At 35.1% G+C, this 15688-nt stretch overlaps 1 pseudogene; it reads left to right on the top strand.

Annotated features, from left to right (window-relative positions):
• The first annotated feature begins 81 nt into the window (after positions 1 to 81).
• LOC120190388 overlaps positions 82 to 15688 on the top strand; it is a 21789-nt pseudogene continuing 6182 nt past the window's right edge.

Consider the following 15688-nt stretch of genomic DNA (forward strand, 5'->3'; position numbering starts at 1 on the left):
AATTTGGACTTCTTTGACACTCTTCGTTGCTTCTCTCTTCTGAATCTTTCCTCTACCTTTCTCTCTAGATTGACTCCAGAAATGGCTTCTGAACAACATTTATTCGCCACCAAGGTACGAAATAAATGTACCCAAAAAATGCATAAACCAAATAGAACATTTTACTTTAACTATAATTTAACCCCTTTTTTGTATTTTTTAAATTTTTTTATAGGGGGCGAAAGTACCTATGGTAGGGGCAGGAGGGATTGGCTGTGAGCTTCTCAAGACTCTTGCTCTTTCTGGGTTTCAAGATATCCATATAGTATGTAAACCCCTCAGATCGATACGGGTAACTCGATTCAATCTGGTATGTCACATTAGGGCCACTGGAGCGACCCACCGTAAAAATCTCAGAAAAAATAAATTTTTTATTAAAAACATGTAAAAATCATAAAATAAATTCATAAACATAATATTAAAATTTAATATTATTAGAAAATAAAACAGATCTCAGACTCGGATATAAAAACAAAGTACAAGTTACATGCCTCCTAATCATATACACCGTACTTCGCAAGCAATGCCGGAGGAACTCCCTTACTGAAGTTGATAGCTTCACAGGTACGATTCTTTTAACCTGAAAAGGTTAGTGACAAAGTGAGCTTTGGGAAGCTCAGTAATTCAAAACTACCTAATGATTCCACAGGACATGCAGATAAATGAAAAACCATAAAATTCCCTTATTTAAAACATAAATATATAGGTTTTCAGGATAAGTTGGGGTTCCACTGGTAGTTCATCGAGTAGAAGCCATAAAGATCTCAGTTCATAGGAAATATTTGTAGTATCAAATTTTTAGGAGATCGAATAGGATGTCTAGTGTATTCCAATCAAAATCAGTGAAAAGATATAAATCTTTTAAAACCATAGTGGAACCCTCCAACCAAACTCCATTATGCAGTTCCCTAGAACTGCATCCAGAAGGGCTTACCCTAAGCACACAACAAAGGGAGCTAATCTAATGGTATGTCTTGGGGCTTATAGGCCTACCCAAGGGTATCCTTAGGTCCGTAAGGATTTACCAGCTGGATTAGGGTTGTACCTCCATACTCCAGAATTCTACCCGTATAAAAATCCAGTAGAAATCAGTTTTAACTGTAACCCATAATATCTGGATCGTGATCCAGTAATATATCATAACCATGATAATGAAATAAACCATATAACTGATCTCTACCTGTACATTATAATTAGTCCCATGATTAACCAAAGGGAGTACCTTGAGGCCTGAGAGCCTACACAAGGATCACCTTAGGTCCGTAAGGATTTACCAGCTTGATCAGAGCAGTACCTCCAGCCTACCCATATAGTATCCCAATAAAATAGTTCGGGTATAACCAATGAAAACATAAAATCATAGTTCATAAACCAGTAATTTCCATGAGTCCATAAATCATGAACAATTCATATTTTTCGGCGAAAACCATAATCGGAGAACACATACCATGTTGCCATGGTTCGTAAACCAATAAATCAATAATCTCATTAAAACTCATTTCAAAACATATAAAACCGTCATGTAGTACATGTGGAAGACACTAGAGGATCCAAGTATTTTTCAGAGGTACTTGGCAGTTTATCAGCAATGGAAAACATGAAACTGATGTAATTTGATCGGATTATAGGAACAAGGTCTTATTGAAAGTGATCGATTACTAATGGATCTAATCAGACATTTAGAGTTGATACTTTAGAATCTCGCTATGATCCAGGTGCATCATGAAGGTGTTCAGGAACCTTTATACTGAATAAATTCTAGATTCAGATTTACGTAGAGTGATTCCATTACTCAAACAATCTGGGGTATTCAAGATTTTGTATTGAATTATCAGGATTTTAAGTCCAATGAACCAAATGGGGTATTCAGTATCCTTGCATCTGAGTTACTCGTGTTTTCATATATGACCAGAGTGATTTGAGCTGATAAGGGAGAAACGAAGATTCATGACATTTACAATCTTTGTTGATCTATCGGATTATCGAAATAACTCGAGCTGAACAACTCCCAGAACTAATGCATGTCGATTGATCAATTCGTTGCCCTTCTAGGGTATTCACTCCTTTATACCAACAATTCTTGTCCATAGATCACTTTCAGAATCATCGCTAAATATATCTTAAGGAGACGAATAGATATTCCAATTGTCTTTAATTCATGCCTACGTTGCAACACTATCAGGAAAATGTCAATATACTTGATTCGTGGTTCATAACCCATGGGGACAATATATCATGTAAGCTCATCAGTGTTTCCAGACTTATTCAAGTCACTCACTTAGTCCTGAGTCATTGAGGTTACTTAGGTCATTTAGTATTTGAAGTTGATTTATTCTTTTCAGAGTTAAAAGTTGTAACACCCTCAACCCGTACCCGACTCAGATACGAGTCCGAGGTATCACATTGACTTTTCAAACTTTGACTCTTGACGAAAAATCAAGGAAATTTAAAACTTTCATTAAAATAACATTGTTACTTTACACAAGCTAACCAAAACAAGACAAAACTGATCAGAGCATTTGTAACATACACTTTTCTTACATGCCAACACTATACACAACAAAAGATATACTTTATCCGTTACTTATGATCTGATATTCTAGCAATGATGCTGTTCTTGCCACCCTATTTCCGCTCTTCCTGATTCTTGGTACCTAAGTGTAAATCACTTACACGCTAAGTCATAGATTTAGTGAGACATATAAATATAATAATAATGCATTCCATATGAATATGAACATGCAATCTATCCATTCAATCATGTCATATACAATTCAATGTAAACAATAATAATATGGTAACATATAACTATAACAATATAATTACCTTTGATAACCTTTTATAGGCCCATGTACATTTTTGAGAACTCAAGGTATTCGAGTACATTGAGGTTGTGCACTATTGTTATCACCACAGCTCGTATGGGGTCCCACTAGGGGCTATGATATTTTGTCCCGAATGACCTATGTATTGTATTTGTCCCGAAGGACCACTCCTTAAGAGCCATATACATATTCTAGTGGATCAAATCTGTCTTAAAAGACCCTGTAAATGTTCCAAAGGATAAATATATGTCCCGAAGGACCATGTAGAACCCTCGACTCTTGGCATGCGAACTATACTTATATCTCTCATATCGTATATCATGGGCATTATTCTTATGTTTCATATGTTCATGTCATTTCTCTTGTGATCATATAACTCATATCACTTACCATGTCACATGTGCATTTGAATCTATTCACGTATATCATTTATCAAATCATATGAACATATATACTTTATACATGTATCATAATAATTATCATGTATGTATGTTCATAACTGTTGTGCTATGAAAATCAACATAGGAATTAGACTTATCACAAGTCGTATTCCATTGTACAATACTTCTAATATGTACTCACATTTGCCTTCCTTTGACTTGATTCTAATCATTCAATTGTTCCGGAACGAGATTGCGTTCTAAATCTACATAGTAATACATTGATACATATCAATATACTAATTGATATATTCTAAACTATCATTCCTTAGGCTAAAAAGAAAGCTATTTTTATCTTTTAATGAAGGTATGCATCGATGCACTACACCATGTATCGATGCATCCCTTGACGGGTGCATTGATGCACTATCTATGCATCGATATATAAATCCTATTCAATGTTTGCATTTAAGGGGGGTGCATCGATGCACTACTTGTGAATCGATACATTCATGGCATTCAATGTTTTTATTTTAAAGGAGTGCATCGATGCACTTCATGTGCATCGATACACCTTGAACAATTTCTGGGATTTATCCTTGATGCATCGGTACACATTGAATGTGCATCGGTATGCATTGAATGTGCATCGATGCACATAGCACAGAAATTGTATTTTAAGCAAAATCATCAATTCTTCACTCAATTCTTCTCTTTTAAACCCCTATCATGTCATTAAACCCAATCATCATTACTTAAACCAACTTATATTCATGAAAATCATCTTTATCCTCCAAATTCTATCCCTCATATGTAATTCAAGAATCATACTCAAATTCCAATATGTTATAAATATAATTCTAACACTTCATATTCCTTAATTAGCATGATGACAAGTCAAATTTAACTTCAAATTCAACTTATCAACTCTTTTCCGTAAATTCATTTAAAAACTCATTTTCTTTAATCTCTTATAACTTCTTCATCTTTTGATTATAAGATAACTTAAGCTTTCCTAAGCTTAGTTATCATCTAATGATCAAAACCTAACATTTAATTTATCAAATAACCAACTAATCAGAAAACTCACATTTGCTCTAGCTTGGTTCACGATGGAGAGAAAAGAGAAGGATAAAGAGAATTCTGAAAACTTTGTTTCCTCTCCCCCTCATTTCCCTGTGTATATATCTCATCCTTATAATCTTTTAATTTATTTATTGTTCAAATGACCATTTTGCCCTTCAATTCACTTAATAATTACTAAAAATACTTACAGATATATCATTAAACTATTCAATAATCCTACTTTAATCACCAAATTCTGAAGTTTTACAATTTAGTCACTAACCCTTATTTTGGGATGTTACAAATCTCCCCCCCTTTTTAGAAAATTCGTACTCAAATTTTCTTTGCACAAGGAGATAAGATATCGTCTACACATCTACTATTTATTTTCACATATCACCTCTTCAATAAATCTTTTGTGTTATCATAAACTTTACTTCATTACTTTAATTCTTCCATTACCTTTTTCCTTGATGCTCTCACATTCCTTTCATATCCCTTATACTTATCCCTCCTTATCATTTTAAACTTTTATGTCAATTCTTACTCCCGCCAAACATACAAATCATTTATATTTATTATACTCACTATTATCCTACTTTATTATTCAACTCATTTCTTCCAATAAAAACATACCCCACCATCAAACCATTCATATACTATACATTCTTCCCAATCAAAAATAGTTCATCCTCCATTTCCTTAACTTATCAAACCTTCATTCTCACTTATCCATAATACAATTTCCTTGGTTCGTATTCAAACATTCCATTTATCTTTGTCTTATAAACTGATTATTGATGTACATATTTCCAATTCCTCCAAAATAATAGTATCCATCACTTGTTCTTTTAATATTCCCATAATAACACCCATTCCTTCTACCTTATCTTGTCACTGAAGTAAAGAAACAACTTTATTTCAGAACGATAGAGATCTTCCAACTCTATAGTTTCCAATCTTACTTCAAAACATTTAAATAGTAATTCTATCAATTTAAAAGGGAATTCAATTCTCTGAATTCTAATGGAACATTCTCAACATATCTTATTTATCCCAACACTGTACCCTAATAAATTTGTCCCTTCTATATCACTATAAATAACTTCTAATTGAATTCTCAATTCTCACATCAATTTAATACTAATATATGAATATGCAAGTCCAGATCAATCAATATCATAATGTATCTATTACATAATAAAAAGGTACTTGTTATCATCTCTGGATCATCAAAATCTTCATTAGTATTAATATTATACACTCGAGCAGTGGAGCATATTTCCTGTTGAGTAGAGGATTCAGGTTGATTTCTACCTCTTCCTCTACCTCTTCTCCTTTGAGACATCGAAGCAGATCGCTCTGACTGTACTGGTTCTCATGTCCCCAATTGACAATCTCTCATGAAATGTCCCGCTTCATCACATTGGAAACAAGCTCCAGTAACTACCCTACACGTTCCGCTATGGCTTCTTTCACAAATTTCACATTGTCTAATTTGACTCTGTTGTGCTCGTCCATCACCAGACCCTACAGATTGAGTCTGTCTAGCTCTCATCTGATTTGAATCTCTTGCAATGGATGTCATCGACTCTGATTGTGCTTAAGGTTAGAACCCAAAATCTCTACTTCTCTTAGGTGGTGCAAAACTTGATTAAGCCCCAGTTTTTTGAGATGGTTGGGTTCTTTGATTCCCAAATCTTTCATTTTGAGCTCTCTCTAAGGCTTTAGCACGATTACTACCTCTTGAAACGAGGACAAGTTCAATACTATCAGCATCTCTTTTAACCTTGGGTGTAAACCCTCAACAAACCACTCACATGAATCTTTTTCTGTCGGAATTAACTCGGCCACAAAATGACTTAACTTGTTGAATTCACACTCATATTCATATACAGTGCGGTCCAATTGCTTCATGTTCAAGAATTCTTGCTTCATTTGCCTGATAAGCTGGTCTCTTATATACTTGTGTTTAAACTCTTCTAAGAACAACGACCAGGTCACTTGGTCACTTGTCATTCTCAGAGTGACGTTTGTCCACCAGATTCTCGCTTGCCCATGAAGCAAGGAGACCACTCTATCTAACTTCTCTATATTAGAACAGTGGAGACCATCTAACATAATTTTTACATCATTAAGCCAAAGGTCTGCAACAACATGACCTTTTTCGGCTTCACCTTTAAACTCTGGTGCTCCTAAATCCTTCAACTCCTTTGCAACATTCATTCTCGGAGTTGAAGTAACAGAATGTTGAAAACGTACCAATACCGCGTCCAGTGTTCTGAAGAACACATCTTGATCAGTTACAGGCACTCCAGAAGGTGCCTGTTCTTTACCTTGCCTGGCCAGGGTAGGTGAATTACTACTTTCAGCAGGCCTATCATCTCCCGATTCACTTCTAGAGCTACCATGTCCGGACATCTATAAGAACATAACCATATCGTTCTATTAGCAATACAACATACTTAATATTATATCAGATCAGAAGTTTTCACTATTTTGTTGGCATGAATACTTTATAGGACACTCTAGACTCCGATTTATGCCAAGAATCGACTAAACCTGACTCTGATACCATTAAATGTAACACCCTCAACCCTTACCAGACCCAGATACGAGTTCGAGGTGTCACATTGACTTTTCAAACTTTGACTCTTGACGAAAAATCAAGGAAATTTAAAACTTTCATTAAAATAACATTGTTACTTTACACAAGTTAACCAAAACAAGACAAAACTGATCATAGCATTTGTAACATACACTTTTCTTACTTGCTAACACTATACACAACAAAAGAAATATTTTATCCGTTACTTATGATCTAATCTTCTAGTAGTGTTGCTGTTCTTGCCACCCTATTTCCGCTCTTCCTGATTCTTGGTACCTACGTGTAAATCTCTTACACGCTAAGTCATAGATTTAGTGAGACATATAAATATAATAATAATGCATTCTGTATGAATATGAACATGTAATATATCCATTCAATCATGTCATATACAATTCAATGTAAACAATAATAATATGGTAACATATAACTATAACAATGCAATTACCTTTGATAACCTTTTATAGGCCCATGTACATTTTGAGAACTCAAAGTATTCGAGTACATTGAGGTTTTGCACCATTGCTGTCACCATAATTCGCATGGGGTCCCACTAGGGGCTATGAAATTTTATCCCGAAGGACCTATGTATTGTATTTGTCCCGAATGATCACTCCTTAAGAACTATATACATATTCCAATGGATCAAATCTATCTCAAAAGACCCTGTAAATGTTCCAAATGATACATATATGTCCCGAACGACCACGTAGAACCCTCGACTCTTGGCATGCCAACTATACCTATAGCTCTTACATCGTATACCATGGGCATTATTCTTATGTTTCATATGTTCATATATTCATGTCATTTCTCTTGTGATCATATAACTCATATCACTTACCATGTCACATGTGCATTTGAATCTATTCACGTATATCATTTATCAAATCATATGAACATATATACTTTATGCATGTATCATAATAATTATCATATATGCATGTTCATAACTATTGTGCTATGAAAATCAACATAGGAATAAGACTTATCACAAGTCTTATTCCATTGTACCATACTTCTAATATGTACTCACCTTAGCCTTGCTTTGATTCTATTTTAATCATTCAATTATTTCGGAACGAGGTTACGTTCTAAATCTACATAGTAATACATTGATACATATAAGTATACTAATTGATATATTCTAAACTATCATTCCTTAGGCTAAAAAGAAAGTTAATTTTATCTTTTAATGAAGGTATGCATCGATGCACTACACCATGTATCGATGCATCCCTTGGCGGGTGCATCGATGCACTATCTATGCATCGATACATAAATCCTATTCGATGTTTACATTTAAGGGGGTGCATCGATGCACTACTTGTAAATCAATGCACTACTTGTGAATCGATACACTGATGGCATTCGATATTTTTATTTTAAAGGAGTGCATCGATGCACTTCATGTGCATCGATACACCTTGAACAATTTCTGGGATTATCCTTGATGCATCGGTACACATTGAATGTGCATCGATGCATATAGCACATAAATTGTATTTTAAGCAAAATCATCAATTATTCACTCAATTCTTCTCTTTTAAACCCCTATCATGTCATTAAACTCAATCATCATTACTTAAACCAACTTATATTCATGAAAATCATCTTTAACCTCCAAATCCTATCCCTCATATGTAATTCAAGAATCATACTCAAATTCCAATATGTTATAAATACAATTCTAACACTTCATATTCCTTAATTAGCATGATGACAAGTCAAATTTAACTTCAAATTCAACTTATCAACTCTTTTCCATAAATTCATTTAAAAACCCACTTTCTTTAATCTCTTATAACTTCTTCATCTTTTGATTATAAGACAACTTAAGCTTTCCTTAAGCTTAATTATCATCTAATAATCAAAACCTAACCTTTAATTTATCAAATAACCAACTAATCATAAAACTCACATTTGCTCTAGCTTGGTTCACGATGGAGAGAAAAGAGAAGGATGAAGAGAATTCTGGAAACTTTGTTTCCTCTCCCCCTCATTTCCCACGTGTATATATCTCATCCTTATCATCTTTTAATTTATTTATTGGTCAAATGACCATTTTGCCCTTCAATTCACTTAATAATTACTAACAATCCTTCCAGATATATCATTAAACTATTCAATCATCCTACTTTAATCACCAAATTTTGAAGTTTTACAATTTAGTCACTAACACTTGTTTTAGGATGTTACAAAAGTATTATTTATTATAGGGCTTAGACGTTCCTTGAGTCATTTTACATTTCAGAGGCATTCCAATAGATTCGAAATTTATTTCGATAATTCCAAAGTTCAAGTGAATCAAGATATACGTTCTTAGGTCATCTCCATTATCATAGCCATCCATTATGCTTAACACTTAAACGTATCATCCATATTTCATTCAAATCTATCAATGACACAATTTCCGATAAACTAAGCTTGAATGCATTATAATTCCTTTAGTGTTCAGAGTATTTTGCTCCTTTGATCATGATAGGTTATTATAGTTATTACGATGCTCGAGGACATTTCAGTAATTACTTTTAATTCAATCATATGCAATTTTTCTGATAATTAGTCAAGTTTATCCTTTCAGAGTTATTATTCGTCATCCAGAAAAGTCTTGTTATTTTTCCATTACAATGGCATTTTCGTAATGTTATCCCGTTTTGCTCTTTTCGGTAACTTCATATCCAGTTAATCCCGATATTTAACCTTTTAAGAGAATTTATCAAACTTCATGGATCTTGAAACCGATTCATTTATTATTGGATCACTGAACTTATAACTATTTTCGATTGATCTTCCAATTTCTCTTTATCGAGCCGTTTGAGTTTTTTCGATTGATCTGTCCTTATTCCAATTTTACGTCTGAGTCCACTGATAATTAAATATATCTAATGTATCAATCAATTCTATTCATGCAATTATCATTCATCAATGAGTCCGAGAAACATACAAAAGGTAATAGAGTATTACCTCGGTTTTTGTGCCATACCGATAAATCATTTAAACTTCTTTCGATCGTCCTCGAACTTGAATTCAACATCCAATAATTCCTCGGATACAAAGCAATCGAATTTACGTCAGAAACTGAACTTAATTGAGAAACCACATGGAATTCTGAAGGTAAAACATCGAAAACAGCTTATCGGGTGCGAATTTGGCAATACAGACTTCAGATTCGGACTCAGGATGTCGAAAAACATAAATTGGGACCCTTTCAAAAAAAAGTTGACTTTTTTGTCAAAGTTAACTGTTAAAGTCAACAGGTTGACTCGGACGAGTTGACTCATACCGAGTTGACTCTAACTGGTTGACTTAAACCAAATTGACTCGATGACTGGACTGAACCGGGCGGGTCGGGTCGAGCAGGCAGGTCGATTTGGTTCTGGAAATTTCCTTGGACCCAAAACATCTACACACTATTCCGGCCGACCGTTCACTCCCGAAGCATCTACACACCATTCAAACCAAAACATCAACCAAAACCGAAAGAAATTTAACCAAACTCTCAACCCGAAACTTACCCACGGTCGTCGACGAGAACGGCAATGGTGCGGTGATCCACGGGTTGGGTTTTACGTAGAATAGACAGGAGAACCCGTTGGTGATGGTGGTGAGGCTCGACGCTCGTCGGTTTGGTCAGAATCATCAAAAAATCAAAGCGTGCTGGGAAAAATTACAAAGCTTTACGTCCAAAACTAAAAGCGAACGACGCTATTATCCAGTGCAAGGGGGATTGAGTTTTGGTTGGTTGATTGGGAATTGTTTGGTGGCAGTGGCACGCTCCAATGGTAGCCGGACGGTGGTGGAATCTAGTGGCAAAGAGGGTTGATGGGGGAAGATAATTTGGGGGTTAGGGATTTCATTTCTAATTTGGGGAAAAAATTGGGAATTTTATCGGGGAAGATGTATATTTTTCAATGCATCATAAAAATGGGTAAATTCTTCTAAATATGTCTATAAATTTTGAAAACTACTAATTTGACCCCTAGATCGGGGTGTTACATAGTAAGTCAATTGACTTTTTTTTTTAAAAAAAATCTTAAATATGGGTTTTATTTTCCCTGTTTTTACTTTTCCCGTTGTTTAAGTGATGAGTAGGGTTGTTATTTTCATGGGTTATACATACTATTATTATTTTTATTTTTATTTTTGTATAACTAGTGTTGAAAATTGGTCCATTCCACCGAAAGGTGAGAATATATATATATATAATTCCATTGAAAGAATAAAATGTGCAATGGTCAAAATTCAAGCTTGAAAATGCTGAATTTTGAAATGGTAAAATCATAAACTTTAGTCCCTAGACTTTAAGGTATTTATAAGATTAGTCTTTAAGCTTCAACTATAAATACCCTAGCTCATTTAGCTTCAAAACCATCCTAAATCATTATAGCTTTCTCCAAATACTAGAGAATTTAGAGAGTTTTCTTAAGAGTTGTTTTCTCTTTTTTTATCAAGAGAGAATTGTTATTGTTTTCTCCTTGTTAGATCGAGAGAAGTTGTAATTCCTATTTTCTCATAGTGAAATTCTTCTATCTTTGACTATGGTTTTTACCCTATATTATTTAGGGGGTTTTCACGTAAAATTTGTGTCTTCTTTATCTCATTTTTATTTTCTCAAATTATCAGTTGCGATTTTGCTTTATCTGATAGTCGTATTCCGCAACAATTGGCATCAGAGCCAGATTAGAGTGTGTAATATCTACTTATTATCTTTGTGGTTGTCACCAAAAGGTGGATCATCCAACATAAGAAAGTAAGAAGTTATTACCCATTCTTTGAAGGTTCTAGAGAACTATTCACGATAGTGAAATAGTGGGAGCTATCCGTAATAGAAGCTATGGAAACGAAATTTGATATTGAAAAGTTCAATGAGAGATATTTCTCATTGTGGAAATTGAAGATGAAGGCCATCCTGAGGAAAGACGGTTGTCTAGCAGCTATCAGTGAAAGGCCGGTAGATTTCACAGATGACAACAAATGGATCGAAATGGACGGGAATGCTATGGCAAACTTTCATCTAGCATTAGCAGATCAAGTATTGTCAAGCATCGAGGAGAAGAAGACAACTAAGGAGATATGAGATCATCTCACCAAACTGTACAAGGCCACATTGTTGCACAATAAAATTTTCCTTAAGAGGAAATTGTACACTCTCCGTATGTCGAATCTACTTCAGTGATGGAGTACTTAAACACGTTGAACACTTTATTTTCTCAGCTTACATCCCTAATATGTATAATAGGAGAACAAGAACGTGTTGAACTTCTACTTCAAAGTCTACCTGATTCGTATGATCAACTCATCATCAACTTGACAAACAATAATGTCACCAGTCTAGTCTTCGATAACGTTGCAGCTATTGTTCTACAAGAAGAAAATTGGTGCAAGAACAAGGAAGACATACAAGTAAATATGCAGCAAGCAGAAGAGTTGACAACGATGAGAGGGAGATCAACGGAACGTTGCCAAAGCTACAATCACAAACATGATAGATCAAAGTCGATAAGCAAAAAGAATTTAAAGTGCTACAATTGTGGAAAGAATGGTCACTTGAAGAAGGATTGTTGGAGTCTAAATAAAAACTCCAATCCACAAGGCAATACCGCAAACACTTCAGATGATGGAGATGCTCTATATTGTGAAGCGTCAACCACCATGGAAGGTAGAAAAAGATTTACAAATATATGATTCATTGATTAGGGAGCAACATATCACATGACCTCAAGAAGAGAATGGTTCCATCATTATGAACATGTCTCAGAAGGATCTGTGTATAGTTGCAATGATCATGCCTTAGAGATCATTGGCGTGGGAACCATCAAATTAAAGATGTATGATGGAATAATTAAAGTTGTTCGAGATGTGCGGCACGTGAAAGGCCTGAAGAAAAATTTATTATCCTACAGATTGTTGGATAATAATGCAAGTAGGATTGAAACACGGAAATGAATCATGAAGATATTCTGTGGAGCGCTTGTGGTGATGAAAGGCGATAAGATAGCAGCAAACTTGTACATGTTGAAGGGAGAGACTTTGCTAGAAGCAGAAACCTATGTTGCCTCATGTAGTTTAGATTCTTCAATGATATGTCATCAGAAACTTGGACACATGTCAAAACAAGGAATGAAAGTCCTTGTGGAGCAAAAGCTATTTCTAGGCTTAAGAAATGTATCACTTACTTTGTGTGAGCATTGCATAACAAGTAAACATCACCGGTTGAAATTCAACACATCAAATTCTAGAGGCAAAAGTGTTCTAGAGTTGGTTCATTCTGACATATGGCAAGCACCACTTACATCCCTAGGCGGAGCAAAATACTTTGTCTCATTTATTGATGACTACTCTAGGAGATGTTAGGTGTATCCTATTAAGAAGAAGTCAGAAGTGTTTTCAACTTTCAAAAACTTTAAAGCGCGGGTGAAACTTGATTCTGGAAATAAGATCAAGTGTTTCAGAACAGATAATGGAGGAGAATACAAAAGTGAAGAATTTGATGACTTTTGCAGGAAAGAAGTCATCAAAAGACAGTTCACAGTAACGAACACTCATCAACAAAATGGAGTGGCAGAGTGGATGAACAGAACCTTGTTAGAAAGAATAAGAGAAATATTGAGGGATGCAGGCCTAGAAAAATCATTTTGTGCAGAAACAATCAATACCGCCTATTATTTGGTGAATCGAGCTCTATCAACTGCAATAGAGCTGAAGACACCAATAGAGATGTGGACTGGTAAACCAGCTGATTATTCAAACCTTCATGTATTTGGAAGTATTGTGTATGTGATGTACAACTCCCAAGAAATTTTAAAGTTGGATCCAAAATCCAGAAAATGCAAATTCTTAGGGTATGTTGATGGTGTAAAAGGGTATCGCTTGTGAGATCCCACTACCTACAAAGTGATCATCAGCAGGGATGTTATCTTTGTAGAAGATAAGCTACAAAGAAAAGAAGACGGTGATAGCGTTGAAAAGTCAGAGACTACACAAATACATGTGGAAAAGGAGCTTGAACAAGGAGATTCTTTTGAAGCAGAACTAACACATGATGAACAAGAACCAGAGAGTTCTGAAGCTCCAACAACTCGTCAATCAGATCGTGTGAGAAGACATCCCAATTGACACTCAGATTATGTTATAGAAAGAAATATTGCATAATGTCTTTTAACAGAGGACAGTGAGCCATCAACATTCCAAGAGGCAATAAACAGCTCAGATGCTTCACTATGGATGATGGCGATGCAAGAAGAAATTGAAGCCCTTCATAAAAATAATACATGGGACCTTGTGCCACTACCATAAGGAAGGAATCCAATTGGTAACAAATGGGTCTTCAAAATCAAGCGAAATGGTGATGATCAAGTGGAGAGGTATCGTGCAAGACTGGTGGTCAAAGGATATACTCAAAAGGAAGGTATTGATTTTAATGAAATATTTTCTCATGTGGTTTGACTAACAACAGTTCAAGTAGTCTTGGCAATGTGTGCTACATTGAATTTACATCTAGAACAGCTAGATGTTAAAACAACTTTTCTTCATAGAAATCATGAAGAAGAGATTTATATGCTCCAGCCTGAAGGTTTTGAAGAAAAAGAAAAGAAAACTTGGTTTGCAGGTTGAACAAATCTCTGTACGGTCTAAAGCAGGTGCCAAGGTGCTGGTATAAGAGATTTGATTCCTTCATTATGTGCCTTGGATACAACAGACTTAATGCAGACCCTTGTGCTTATTTCAAGAGGTTTGGTGATAACGATTTTGTTATATTACTGTTGTATGTGGATGACATGTTGGTTGCAGGACCCAACAATGATTATATTGAAGAATTGAATGCACAACTGGCTAGGGAATTTGAAATGAAGGACTTGGGATCAGCAAACAAGATTCTGGGGATGCAAATTCACCGAGACAGAAGCAATAGGAAGTTTTGGCTTTCACAAAAGAATTACTTGAAGAAGATCTTGTCAAGATTCAACATGCAAGATTGTAAGTCAATTTCTACCCCTCTTCCTATTAACTTCAAATTATCCTTCAATATGAGTCCTAGCAATGAAGAAGAGAGGATGGAGATGTCTCGAGTGTCGTATGCATCGGCAGTGGGAAGTTTAATGTTCGCTATGATATGCACAAGACCAGACGTTGCACAAGCAGTGTGAGTGGTTAGACGGTACATGGGGAATCCAGGCAAAGAGCATTGAAATATAGTAAAGAGGATCCTGAGATACATCAAAGGGACCTCAAATGTTGCATTATGTTACGAATGATCAAATTTACTTATCAATAGGTATGTCAATTCTGACTATGCAGGGGATTTGGATAAAAGCAAATCTACTACATGATATATGTTCAAAGTTGTTGGTGAAGCTGTAAGTTGGGTTTTGAAAATTGAAATCAGTTGTGGTTACATCCACAACAGAGGCAGAATATGTAGCATCTACACAAGCCAGTAAAGAAGCAATTTGGTTGAATATGCTATTGGAGGAGCTTGGGCACAATTAAGAGTATGTCTCTTTATTTTGTGATAGTCAAAGCACCTTGCATCTAGCAAGGAATCCAACATTTCATTCAAGGACAAAGCACATACGAGTTCAGTACCATTTTATTCATGAAAAGGTGGAAGAAGAGACGATATATATGCAGAAGATCCATACCAAAGACAACATAGCAGATTTCATGATGAAGGCGATCGATGTTGATAAATTTACTTGGTGTCGATCCTCTTGTGGCCTGTCAGAAACGTAAGCAACATGAAGGTACAAGGTAGAAAGAATGGTGTG

This window comes from Hibiscus syriacus, unplaced genomic scaffold (genome assembly GCF_006381635.1).
Source record: "Hibiscus syriacus cultivar Baekdansim isolate YM2019G1 unplaced genomic scaffold, ASM638163v2 tig00116962_pilon, whole genome shotgun sequence".
NCBI lineage: Eukaryota > Viridiplantae > Streptophyta > Magnoliopsida > Malvales > Malvaceae > Hibiscus > Hibiscus syriacus.